Below are 12,732 nucleotides of genomic sequence, written 5' to 3' on the forward strand. Positions count from 1 at the left end.
CTGAATTAAGCAGACCACACTTACCCAGTCCAAAGATCAGGGTTTGATCCATCACCGTTTTTTTCTCACAGCACCATCCCAGCTCAGAACCTGGCTACATGCAAATTAGTCTGTTCCTGTCCCAGTGCATGATGGGAACAGGGCAAACTAAACTACCAAGCCAATTCTTATACTGGGAAGGAAACAAGCTTCTGGGAACCGGTTTCTGGCATTTCAGCCGTCGTCGGCCCGGCTTGCTTGAATCCTGATGGTGCAGTGAGCAAGGGACTCGTGTCTGAGTATACCCTGCCACACCTATAGTGGCCAAAAACGATTCAGAAAAGGGGGTGGTGATGAACAGAGTGTCTGAATTAAGCAGACCACTCTTACCCAGTCCAAAGATCAGGGCTTGATCCATCACCGTTTTTTAGCTCATTGCACCATCCCAGCTCAGAACCTGGCTACATGCAAATTAGTCTGTTCCTGTCCCAGTGCATGATGGGAACAGGGCAACCCAAACTACCAAGCCAATTCTTATACTGGGAAGGAAACAAGCTTCCGGGGACCGGTTTCTGGCATTTCAGCCGTCGTCGGCCCGGCTTGCTTGAATCCTGATGGTGCAGTGAGCAAGGGACTCATGTCTGAGTATATCCTGCCACACCTATAGTGGCCAAAAACGATTCAGAAAAGGGGGTGGTGATGAACAGAGTGTCTGAATTAAGCAGACCACTCTTACCCAGTCCAAAGATCAGGGCTTGATCCATCACCGTTTTTAGCTCACTGCACCATCCCAGCTTAGAACCTGGCTACATGCAAATTAGTCGGTTCCTGTCCCAGTGCATGATGGGAACAGGGAAAACCAAACTACCAAGCCAATTCTTATACTGGGAAGGAAAAAAGCTTCCGGGGACCGGTTTCTGGCATTTCAGCCGTCGTCTGCCCGGCTTGTTTGAATCCTGATGGTGCAGTGAGCAAGGGACTCATGTCTGAGTATACCCTTCCACCCCTATAGTGGCCAAAAACGATTCAGAAAAGGGGGTGGTGATGAACAGAGTGTCTGTGAATTAAGCAGACCACTCTTACCCAGTCCAAAGATCAGGGCTTGATCCATCACCATTTTGTAGCTCACTGCACCATCCCAGCTCAGAACCTGGCTACATGCAAATTAGTCTGTTCCTGTCCCAGTGCATGATGGGAACAGGATAAACCAAACTACCAAGCCAATTCTTATACTGGGAAGGAAACAAGCTTCGGGGAACCGGTTTCTGGCATTTCTGTGGAAAATAATGAAATTGATGTACATAAGCAGCGTTCATTTGTCCTTTCCCATTCCCTTCCCTGTACGTTAACCGCACCACTCCGCCAGTAAAAGCCCGTGCCCACATGTACCTGATAGCCATTTTAGGCACCATGGCCTTTTGCCCGCTCATCGGAATCCCCGGCTTCCCTCCTGTACGTATTTGAACCCCCCCCCCTCTCACATGCATAGACCATGAAACCCTCTCCCTCTGCGCGACCCAGCTATGAAAAGCAACCCTCCTGCTTGACCCACGCAAAGTCCCCCATTTCCTCTTGAAGAAGCATCCCTCGCCTCAGCTGATATAACCCCCCCAGCTGTATCTGACTGCCCCCGTTCTCTCATGTACGGGTCATAAGACCTCTCTCTCTGTGCGACTCTGTCCCTGTGCGCACCCTGGCCCCCCCCCCTCCTCCCTCACATGGACAAGTCATAAACCTTCTTTTTCTGCAGGACCCTGTCCTTGGGAGTCACGGCCGTGCCTGACCAACACCTCCTTTCCTTTCATGAATAACCCCTCTGTTAGTAAACCCTCCCTCCGCGATGGACTATCCACACATGTTCGAGGCCATCACCTAAGCCGGGAGACACTGTTTACTGCCCCTTATTGTATGAAATCGCTCCTCCTCAAAGGACCCACTATTGATCTTGGCCTCCCCACCCCCTGGGCTACGATCAGGCGCACATATCCCAAGAATCGGCAAAACACTCAGCTGCTTGATTACCCCCTCCTCTTATCAGCAGGTCAAGGGCTTCTATTGTGGATACATGTGGGGTGGGATTGACACGAGGATTAGGGGGATGTCGTTTTCTTGTTTCACAATGTCGTTGTTGCAATAAGGAATGTTTTGTAAGGTATAAAAGGCGATGCCTCTGAGAACTTGTCAGAGCACCTCCCGAAAGACACTGTGTTTCGTGTCCGAAATGACAGGCTCTCCTCATGAGAAATAAAACTCTGTTCTTGTGATTCCTGCTCCCAGCGCCCGTCTCTTTATTTGGTAACTATTCAGAATGGGAACTAAGAGGCGACTTGCGCCAGCAGCCCGGGCATCGATAGTAGTCTGGGCTCCTTTTCCACATTTCAGCCGCGTCGGCCCGGCTTGCTTGAATCGTGATGGTGCAGTGAGCAAGGGACTCATGTCTGAGTATACCCTGCCACACCTATAGTGCCCAAAAGCGATTCAGAAAAGGGGGTGGTGATGAACAGAGTGTCTGAATTAAGCAGACCACTCTTACCCAGTCCAAAGATCAGGGCTTGATCCATCACTGTTTTTTAGCTCACTGCACCATCCCAGCTCGGTACCTGGCTACATGCAAATTAGTCTGTTCCTGTCCCAGTGCATGATGGGAACAGGGCAAACCAAACTACCAAGCCAATTCTTATACTGGGAAGGAAACAAGCTTCCGGGGACCAGTTTCTGGCATTTCAGCCGTCGTCTGCCCGGCTTGCTTGAATCCTGATGGTGCAGTGAGCAAGGGACTTATGTCTGAGTATACCCTGCCACCCCTATAGTGGCCAAAAACGATTCAGAAAAGGGGGTGGTGATGAACAGAGTGTCTGAATTAAGCAGACCACTCTTACCCAGTCCAAAGATCAGGGCTTGATCCATCACCATGTTTTAGCTCACTGCACCATCCCAGCTCAGAACCTGGCTACATGCAAATTAGTCTGTTTCTGTCCCAGTGCATGATGGGAACAGGACAAACCAAACTACCAAGCCAATTCTTATACTGGGAAGGAAACAAGCTTCCGGGGACCGGTTCCTGGCATTTCAGCCTTCGTCGGCCTGGCTTGCTTGAATCCTGATGGTGCAGTGAGCAAGGGACTAATGTCTGAGTATACCCTGCCACACCGATAGTGGCCAAAAACGATTCAGAAAAGGGGGTGGTGATAAACTGAGTGTCTGAATTAAGCAGACCACTCTTACCCAGTCCAAAGATCAGGGCTTGATCCATAACTGTTTTTTAGCTCACTGCACCATCCCAGCTCAGAACCTGGCTACATGCAAATTAGTATGTTCCTGTCCCAGTGCATGATGGGAACAGGGCAAACCAAACTACCAAGCCAATTCTTATACTGGGAAGGAAACAAGCTTCCGGGGACCGGTTTCTGGCATTTCAGCCGTCGTCGGCCCGGCTTGCTTAAATCCTGATGGTGCAGTGAGCAAGGGACTCATGTCTGAGTATACCCTGCCACACCTATAGTGGCCAAAAACGATTCAGATAAGGGGGTGGTGATGAACAGAGTGTCTGAATTAAGCAGACCACTCTTACCCAGTCCAAAGATCAGGGCTCGATCCATCACCGTTTTTTAGCTCACTGCACCATCCCAGCTCCGAACCTGGCTACATGAAAATTAGTCTGTTCCTGTCCCAGTGCATGATGGGAACAGGGCAAATCAAACTACCAAGCCAATTCTTATACTGGGAAGGAAACAAGCTTCCGGGAACCGGTTTCTGGCATTTCAGCCGTGTCGGCCCGGCTTGCTTGAATCCTGATCGTGCAGTGAGCAAGGGACTCATGTCTGAGTATACCCTGCCACACATATAGTGGCCAAAAACGATTCAGAAAAGGGGGTGGTGATGAACAGAGTGTCTGAATTAAGCAGACCACTCTTACCCAGTCCAAAGATCAGGGCTTGATCCATCACCGTTTTTTAGCTCACTGCACCATCCTAGCTCAGAACCTGGCTACATGCAAATTAGACTGTTCCTGTCCCAGTGCATGATGGGAACAGGGCAAACCAAACTACCAAGCCAATTCTTATACTGGGAAGGAAACAAGCTTCCGGGGACCGGTTTCTGGCATTTCAACCGTCGTCGGCCTGGCTTGCTTGAATCCTGATGGTGCAGTGAGCAAGGGACTCATGTCTGAGTATACCCTACCACACCTATAGTGGCCAAAAACGATTCAGAAAAGGGGGTGGTGATGAACAGAGTGTCTGAATTAAGCAGACCACTCTTACCCAGTCCAAGGATCAGGGCTTGATCCATCACCGTTTTTAGCTCACTGCACCATCCCAGCTCAGAACCTGGCTACATGCAAATTAGTCTGTTCCTGTCCCAGTGCATGATGGGAACGGGGCAAACCAAACTACCAAGCCAATTCTTATACTGGGAAGGAAACAAGCTTCTGGGGACCGGTTTCTGGCATTTCAGCCGTCGTCGGCCCGGCTTGCTTGAATCCTGATGGTGCAGTGAGCAAGGGACTAATGTCTGAGTATACCCTGCCACACCTATAGTGGCCAAAAACGATTCAGAAAAGGGGGTGGTGATGAACAGAGTGTCTGAATTAAGCAGACCACTCTTACCCAGTCCAAAGATCAGGGCTTGATCCATCACCGTTTTTTAGCTCACTGCACCATCCCAGCTCAGAACCTGGCTACATGCAAATTAGACTGTTCCTGTCCCAGTGCATGATGGGAACAGGGCAAACCAAACTACCAAGCCAATTCTTATACTGGGAAGGAAACAAGCTTCCGGGGACCGGTTTCTGGCATTTCAGCCGTCGTCGGCCCGGCTTGCTTGAATCCTGATGGTGCAGTGAGCAAGGGACTAATGTCTGAGTATACCCTGCCACACCTATAGGGGCCAAAAACAATTCAGGAAAGGGGGTGGTGATGAACAGAGTGTCTGAATTAAGCAGACCACTCTTACCCAGTCCAAAGATCAGGGCTTGATCCATCACCGTTTTTGAGCTCACTGCACCATCCCAGCTCAGAACCTGGCTACATGCAAATTAGACTGTTCCTGTCCCAGTGCATGATGGGAACAGGGCAAACCAAACTACCAAGCCAATTCTTATACTGGGAAGGAAACAAGCTTCCGGGGACCGGTTTCTGGCATTTCAGCCGTCGTCGGCCCGGCTTGCTTGAATCCTGATGGTGCAGTGAGCAAGGGACTCATGTCTGAGTATACCCTGCCACACCTATAGTGGCCAAAAACGATTCAGAAAAGGGGGTGGTGATGAACAGAGTGTCTGAATTAAGCAGACCACTCTTACCCAGTCCAAAGATCAGGGCTTGATCCATCACTGTTTTTAGCTCACTGCACCATCCCAGCTCAGAACCTGGCTACATGCAAATTAGTCTGTTCCTGTCCCAGTGCATGATGGGAACGGGGCAAACCAAACTACAAAGCCAATTCTTATACTGGGAAGGAAACAAGCTTCCGAGACCATTTTCTGGCATTTCAGCCGTCGTCGGCCCGGCTTGCTTGAATCCTGATGGTGCAGTGAGCAAGGGACTCATGTCTGAGTATACCCTGCCACACCTATAGTGGCCAAAAACAATTCAGAAAAGGGGGTGGTGATGAACAGAGTGTCTGAATTAAGCAGACCACTCTTACCCAGTCCAAAGATCAGTGCTTGATCCATCACCGTTTTTTAGCTCACTGCACCATCCCAGCTCAGAACCTGGCTACATGCAAATTAGTCTGTTCCGTTCCAAGTGCATGATGGGAACAGGGCAAACCAAACTACCAAGCCCATTCTTATACTGGGAAAGAAACAAGCTTCTGGGAACCGGTTTCTGGCATTTCAGCCGTCGTCGGCCTGGCTTGCTTGAATCCTGATGGTGCAGTGAGCAAGGGACTCATGTTTGAGTATACCCTGTCACACCTATAGTGGCCAAAAACGATTCAGAAAAAGAGGTGGTGATGAACAGAGTGTCTGAATTAAGCAGACAACTCTTACCCAGTCCAAAGATCAGGGCTTGATCCATCACCGTTTTTTAGCTCACTGCACCATCCCAACTCAGAACCTGGCTACATGCAAATTAGTCTGTTCCTGTCCCAGTGCATGATGGGAACAGGGCAAACCAAACTACCAAGCAAATTCTTATACTGGGAAGGAAACAAACTTCCGGGGACCGGTTTCTGGCATTTCAGCCGTCGTCGGCCCGGCTTCCTTGAATCCTGATGGTGCAGTGAGCAAGGCACTCATGTCTGAGTATACCCTGCCACCCCTATAGTGGCCAAAAACGATTCAGAAAAGGGGGTGATGATGAACAGAGTGTCTGAATTAAGCAGACCACTCTTACCCAGTCCAAAGATCAGGGCTTGATCCATCAACATGTTTTAGTTCACTGCACCATCCCAGCTCAGAACCTGGCTACATGCAAATTAGTCTGTTCCTGTCCCAGTGCATGATGGGAACAGGACAAACCAAACTACCAAGCCAATTCTTATACTGGGAAGGAAACAAGCTTCCGGGGAACGGTTCCTGGCATTTCAGCCTTCGTCGGCCTGGCTTGCTTGAATCCTGATGGTGCAGTGAGCAAGGGACTCATGTCTGAGTATACCCTGCCACACCGATAGTGGCCAAAAACGATTCAGAAAAAGGGGTGGTGATAAACTGAGTGTCTGAATTAAGCAGACCACTCTTACCCAGTCCAAAGATCAGGGCTTGATCCATCACCGTTTTTTAGCTCACTGCACCATCCCAGCTCAGAACCTGGCTACATGCAAATTAGTCTGTTCCTGTCCCAGTGCATGATGGGAACAGGGCAAATCAAACTACCAAGCCAATTCTTATACTGGGAAGGAAACAAGCTTCCGGGAACCGGTTTCTGGCATTTCAGCCGCGTCGGCCCGGCTTGCTTGAATCCTGATCGTACAGTGAGCAAGGGACTCATGTCTGAGTATACCCTGCCACACATATAGTGTCCAAAAACGATTCAGAAAAGGGGGTGGTGATGAACAGAGTGTCTGAATTAAGCAGACCACTCTTACCCAGTCCAAAGATCAGGGCTTGATCCATCACCGTTTTTGAGCTCACTGCACCATCCCAGCTCAGAACCTGGCTACATGCAAATTAGTCTGTTCCTGTCCCAGTGCATGATGGGAACGGGGCAAACCAAACTACCAAGCCAATTCTTATACTGGGAAGGAAACAAGCTTCCGGGGACCGGTTTCTGGCATTTTAGCCGTCGTCGGCCCGGCTTGCTTGAATCCTGATGGTGCAGTGAGCAAGGGACTAATGTCTGAGTATACCCTGCCACACCGATAGTGGCCAAAAACGATTCAGAAAAAGGGGTGGTGATAAACTGAGTGTCTGAATTAAGCAGACCACTCTTACCCAGTCCAAAGATCAGGGCTTGATCCATCACCGTTTTTTAGCTCACTGCACCATCCCAGCTCAGAACCTGGCTACATGCAAATTAGTCTGTTCCTGTCCCAGTGCATGATGGGAACAGGGCAAATCAAACTACCAAGCCAATTCTTATACTGGGAAGGAAACAAGCTTCCGGGAACCGGTTTCTGGCATTTCAGCCGCGTCGGCCCGGCTTGCTAGAATCCTGATCGTGCAGTGAGCAAGGGACTCATGTCTGAGTATACCCTGCCACACATATAGTGGCCAAAAACGATTCAGAAAAGGGGGTGGTGATGAACAGAGTGTCTGAATTAAGCAGACCACTCTTACCCAGTCCAAAGATCAGGGCTTGATCCATCACCGTTTTTGAGCTCACTGCACCATCCCAGCTCAGAACCTGGCTACATGCAAATTAGACTGTTCCTGTCCCAGTGCATGATGGGAACAGGGCAAACCAAACTACCAAGCCAATTCTTATACTGGGAAGGAAACAAGCTTATGGGGACCGGTTTCTGGCATTTCAGCCGTCGTCGGCCCGGCTTGCTTGAATCCTGATGGTGCAGTGAGCAAGGGACTAATGTCTGAGTATACCCTGCCACACCTATAGTGGCCAAAAACGATTCAGAAAAGGGGGTGGTGATGAACAGAGTGTCTGAATTAAGCAGACCATTCTTACCCAGTCCAAAGATCAGGGCTTGATCCATCACCGTTTTTGAGCTCACTGCACCATCCCAGCTCAGAACTTGGCTACATGCAAATTAGACTGTTCCTGTCCCAGTGCATGATGGGAACAGGGCAAACCAAACTACCAAGCCAATTCTTATACTGGGAAGGAAACAAGCTTCCGGGGACCGGTTTCTGGCATTTCAGCCGTCGTCGGCCCGGCTTGCTTGAATCCTGATGGTGCAGTGAGCAAGGGACTCATGTCTGAGTATACCCTGCCACACCAATAGTGGCCAAAAACGATTCAGAAAAGGGGGTGGTGATGAACAGAGTGTCTGAATTAAGCAGACCACTCTTACCCAGTCCAAAGATCAGGGCTTGATCCATCACCGTTATTTAGCTCACTGCACCATCCCAGCTCAGAACCTGGCTACATGCAAATTAGTCTGTTCCGGTCCCAGTGCATGATGGGAACAGGGCAAACCAAACTACCAAGCCAATTCTTATACTGGGAAGGAAACAAGCTTCCGGGAACCGGTTTCTGGCATTTCAGCCGTCGTCGGCCCGGCTTGCGTGAATCCTGATGGTGCAGTGAGCAAGGGACTCATGTCTGAGAATACCCTGCCCACCTATAGTGGCCAAAAACGATTCAGAAAAAGGGGTGGTGATGAACAGAGTGTCTGAATTAAGCAGACAACTCTTACCCAGTCTAAAGATCAGGGCTTGCTCCATCACCGTTTTTTAGCTCACTGCACCATCCCAACTCAGAACCTGGCTACATGCAAATTAGTCTGTTCCTGTCCCAGTGCATGATGGGAACAGGGCAAACCAAACTACCAAGCCAATTCTTATACTGGGAAGGAAACAAACTTCCGGGGACCGGTTTCTGGCATTTCAGCCGTCGTCGGCCCGGCTTGCGTGAATCCTGATGGTGCAGTGAGCAAGGGACTCATGTCTGAGAATACCCTGCCACACCTATAGTGGCCAAAAACGATTCAGAAAAAGGGGTGGTGATGAACAGAGTGTCTGAATTAAGCAGACAACTCTTACCCAGTCCAAAGATCAGGGCTTGCTCCATCACCGTTTTTTAGCTCACTGCACCATCCCAACTCAGAACCTGGCTACATGCAAATTAGTCTGTTCCTGTCCCAGTGCATGATGGGAACAGGGCAAACCAAACTACCAAGCCAATTCTTATACTGGGAAGGAAACAAACTTCCGGGGACCGGTTTCTGGCATTTCAGCCGTCGTCGGCCCGGCTTGCTTGAATCCTGATGGTGCAGTGAGCAAGGCACTCATGTCTGAGTATACCCTGACACACCTATAGTGGCCAAAAACGATTCAGAAAAGGGGGTGGTGATGAACAGATTGTCTGAATTAAGCAGACCACTCTTACCCAGTCCAAAGATCAGGGCTTGATCCATCACCGTTTTTTAGCTCACTGCACCATCCCAGCTCAGAACCTGGCTACATGCAAATTAGTCTGTTCCTGTCCCAGTGCATGATGGGAACAGGGCAAACCAAACTACCAAGCCAATTCTTATACTGGGAAGGAAACAAGCTTCCGGGGACCGTTTTCTGGCATTTAAGCCGTCGTCGGCCCGGCTTGCTTGAATCCTGATGGTGCAGTGAGCAAGGGACTCATGTCTGAGTATACCCTGCCCCACCTATAGTGACCAAAAACGATTCAGAAAAGGGGGTGGTGATGAACAGAGTGTCTGAATTAAGCAGACCACTCTTACCCAGTCCAAAGATCAGGGCTTGATCCATCACCATTTTTTAGCTCAATGCACCATCCCAGCTCAGAACCTGGCTACATGCAAATTAGTCTGTTCCGTTCCTAGTGCATGATGGGAACAGGGCAAACCAAACTACCAAGCCAATTCTTATACTGGGAAGGAAACAAGCTTCTGGGAACCGGTTTCTGGCATTTCAGCCGTCGTCGGCCCGGCTTGCTTGAATCCTGATGGTGCAGTGAGCAAGGGACTCATGTCTGAGTATACCCTGTCACACCTACAGTGGCCAAAAACGATTCAGAAAAAGGGGTGGTGATGAACAGAGTGTCTGAATTAAGCAGACAACTCTTACCCAGTCCAAAGATCAGGGCTTGATCCATCACCGTTTTTTAGCTCACTGCACCATCCCAGCTCAGAACCTGGCTACATGCAAATTAGTCTGTTCCTGTCCCAGTGCATGATGGGAACAGGACAAACCAAACTACCAAGCCAATTCTTATACTGGGAAGGAAACAAGCTTCCGGGGACCGGTTCCTGGCATTTCAGCCGTCGTCGGCCCGGCTTGCTTGAATCCTGATGGTGCAGTGAGCAAGGGACTCATGTCTGAGTATATCCTGCCACACCTATAGTGCCCAAAAACGATTCAGAAAAGGGGGTGGTGATGAGTAGAGTGTCTTAATTAAGCAGACCACTCTTACCCAGTCCAAAGATCAGGGCTTGATCCATCATCGTTTTCTAGCTCACTGCACCATCCCAGCTCAGAACCTGCCTACATGCAAATTAGTCTGTTCCTGTCCCAGTGCATGATGGGAACAGGGCAAACCAAACTACCAAGCCAATTCTTATACTGGGAAGGAAACAAGCTTCCGGGGACCGGTTTCTGGCATTTCAGCCGTCGTCGGCCCGGCTTGCTTGAATCCTGATGGTGCAGTGAGCAAGGGACTCATGTCTGAGTATACCCTGCCACACCTATAGTGGCCAAAAACGATTCAGAAAAGGGGGTGGTGATGAACAGAGTGTCTGAATTAAGCAGACCACTCTTACCCAGTCCAAAGATCAGGGCTTGATCCATCACCGTTTTTTAGCTCACTGCACCATCCCAGCTCAGAACCTGGCTACATGCAAATTAGTCTGTTCCTGTCCCAGTGCATGATGGGAACAGGACAAACCAAACTACCAAGCCAATTCTTATACTGGGAAGGAAACAAGCTTCCGGGGACCGGGGACCGGTTCCTGGCATTTCAGCCGTCGTCGGCCCGGCTTGCTTGAATCCTGATGGTGCAGTGAGCAAGGGACTCATGTCTGAGTATACCCTGCCACACCTATAGTGCCCAAAAACGATTCAGAAAAGGGGGTGGTGATGAACAGAGTGTCTTAATTAAGCAGACCACTCTTACCCAGTCCAAAGATCAGGGCTTGATCCATCATCGTTTTCTAGCTCACTGCACCATCCCAGCTCAGAACCTGGATACATGCAAATTAGTCTGTTCCTGTCCCAGTGCATGATGGGAACAGGGCAAACCAAACTACCAAGCCAATTCTTATACTGGGAAGGAAACAAGCTTCCGGGGACCGGTTTATGGCATTTCAGCCGTCGTCGGCCCGGCTTGCTTGAATCCTGATGGTGCAGTGAGCAAGGGACTCATGTCTGAGTATACCCTGCCACACCTATAGTGGCCAAAAACGATTCAGAAAAGGGGGTGGTGATGAACAGAGTGTCTGAATTAGGCAGACCACACTTACCCAGTCCAAAGATCAGGGTTTGATCCATCACTGTTTTTTTGCTCACAGCACCATCCCAGCTCAGAACCTGGCTACATGCAAATTAGTCTGTTCCTGTCCCAGTGCATGATGGGAACAGGGCAAACCAAACTACCAAGCCAATTCTTATACTGGGAAGGAAACAAGCTTCCGGGAACCGGTTTCTGGCATTTCAGCCGTCGTCGGCCCGGCTTGCTTGAATCCTGATGGTGCAGTGAGCAAGGGACTCGTGTCTGAGTATACCCTGCCACACCTATAGTGGTCAAAAATGATTCAGAAAAGGGGGTGGTGATGAACAGAGTGTCTGAATTAAGCAGACCACTCTTACCCAGTCCAAAGATCAGGGCTTGATCCATCACCGTTTTTTAGCTCATTGCACCATCCCAGCTCAGAACCTGGCTACCTGCAAATTAGTCTGTTCCTGTCCCAGTGCATGATTGGAACAGGGCAAACCAAACTACCAAGCCAATTCTTATACTGGGAAGGAAACAAGCTTCCGGGGACCGGTTTCTGGCATTTCAGCCGTCGTCGGCCCGGCTTGCTTGAATCCTGATGGTGCAGTGAGCAAGGGACTCATGTCTGAGTATACCCTGCCACACCTATAGTGGCCAAAAACGATTCAGAAAAGGGGGTGGTGATGAACAGAGTGTCTTAATTAAGCAGACCACTCTTACCCAGTCCAAAGATCAGGGCTTGATCCATCATCGTTTTCTAGCTCACTGCACCATCCCAGCTCAGAACCTGGATACATGCAAATTAGTCTGTTCCTGTCCCAGTGCATGATGGGAACAGGGCAAACCAAACTACCAAGCCAATTCTTATACTGGGAAGGAAACAAGCTTCCGGGGACCGGTTTATGGCATTTCAGCCGTCTTCGGCCCGGCTTGCTTGAATCCTGATGGTGCAGTGAGCAAGGGACTCATGTCTGAGTATACCCTGCCACACCTATAGTGGCCAAAAACGATTCAGAAAAGGGGGTGGTGATGAACAGAGTGTCTGAATTAAGCAGACCACACTTACCCAGTCCAAAGATCAGGGTTTTATCCATCACCGTTTTTTTGCTCACAGCACCATCCCAGCTCAGAACCTGGCTACATGCAAATTAGTCTGTTCCTGTCCCAGTGCATGATGGGAACAGGGCAAACCAAACTACCAAGCCAATTCTTATACTGGGAAGGAAACAAGCTTCCGGGAACCGTTTTCTGG

The sequence above is a fragment of the Lissotriton vulgaris genome, chromosome 9, assembly GCF_964263255.1.
Source record: "Lissotriton vulgaris chromosome 9, aLisVul1.2, whole genome shotgun sequence".
Classification (NCBI taxonomy): Eukaryota; Metazoa; Chordata; class Amphibia; order Caudata; family Salamandridae; genus Lissotriton; species Lissotriton vulgaris.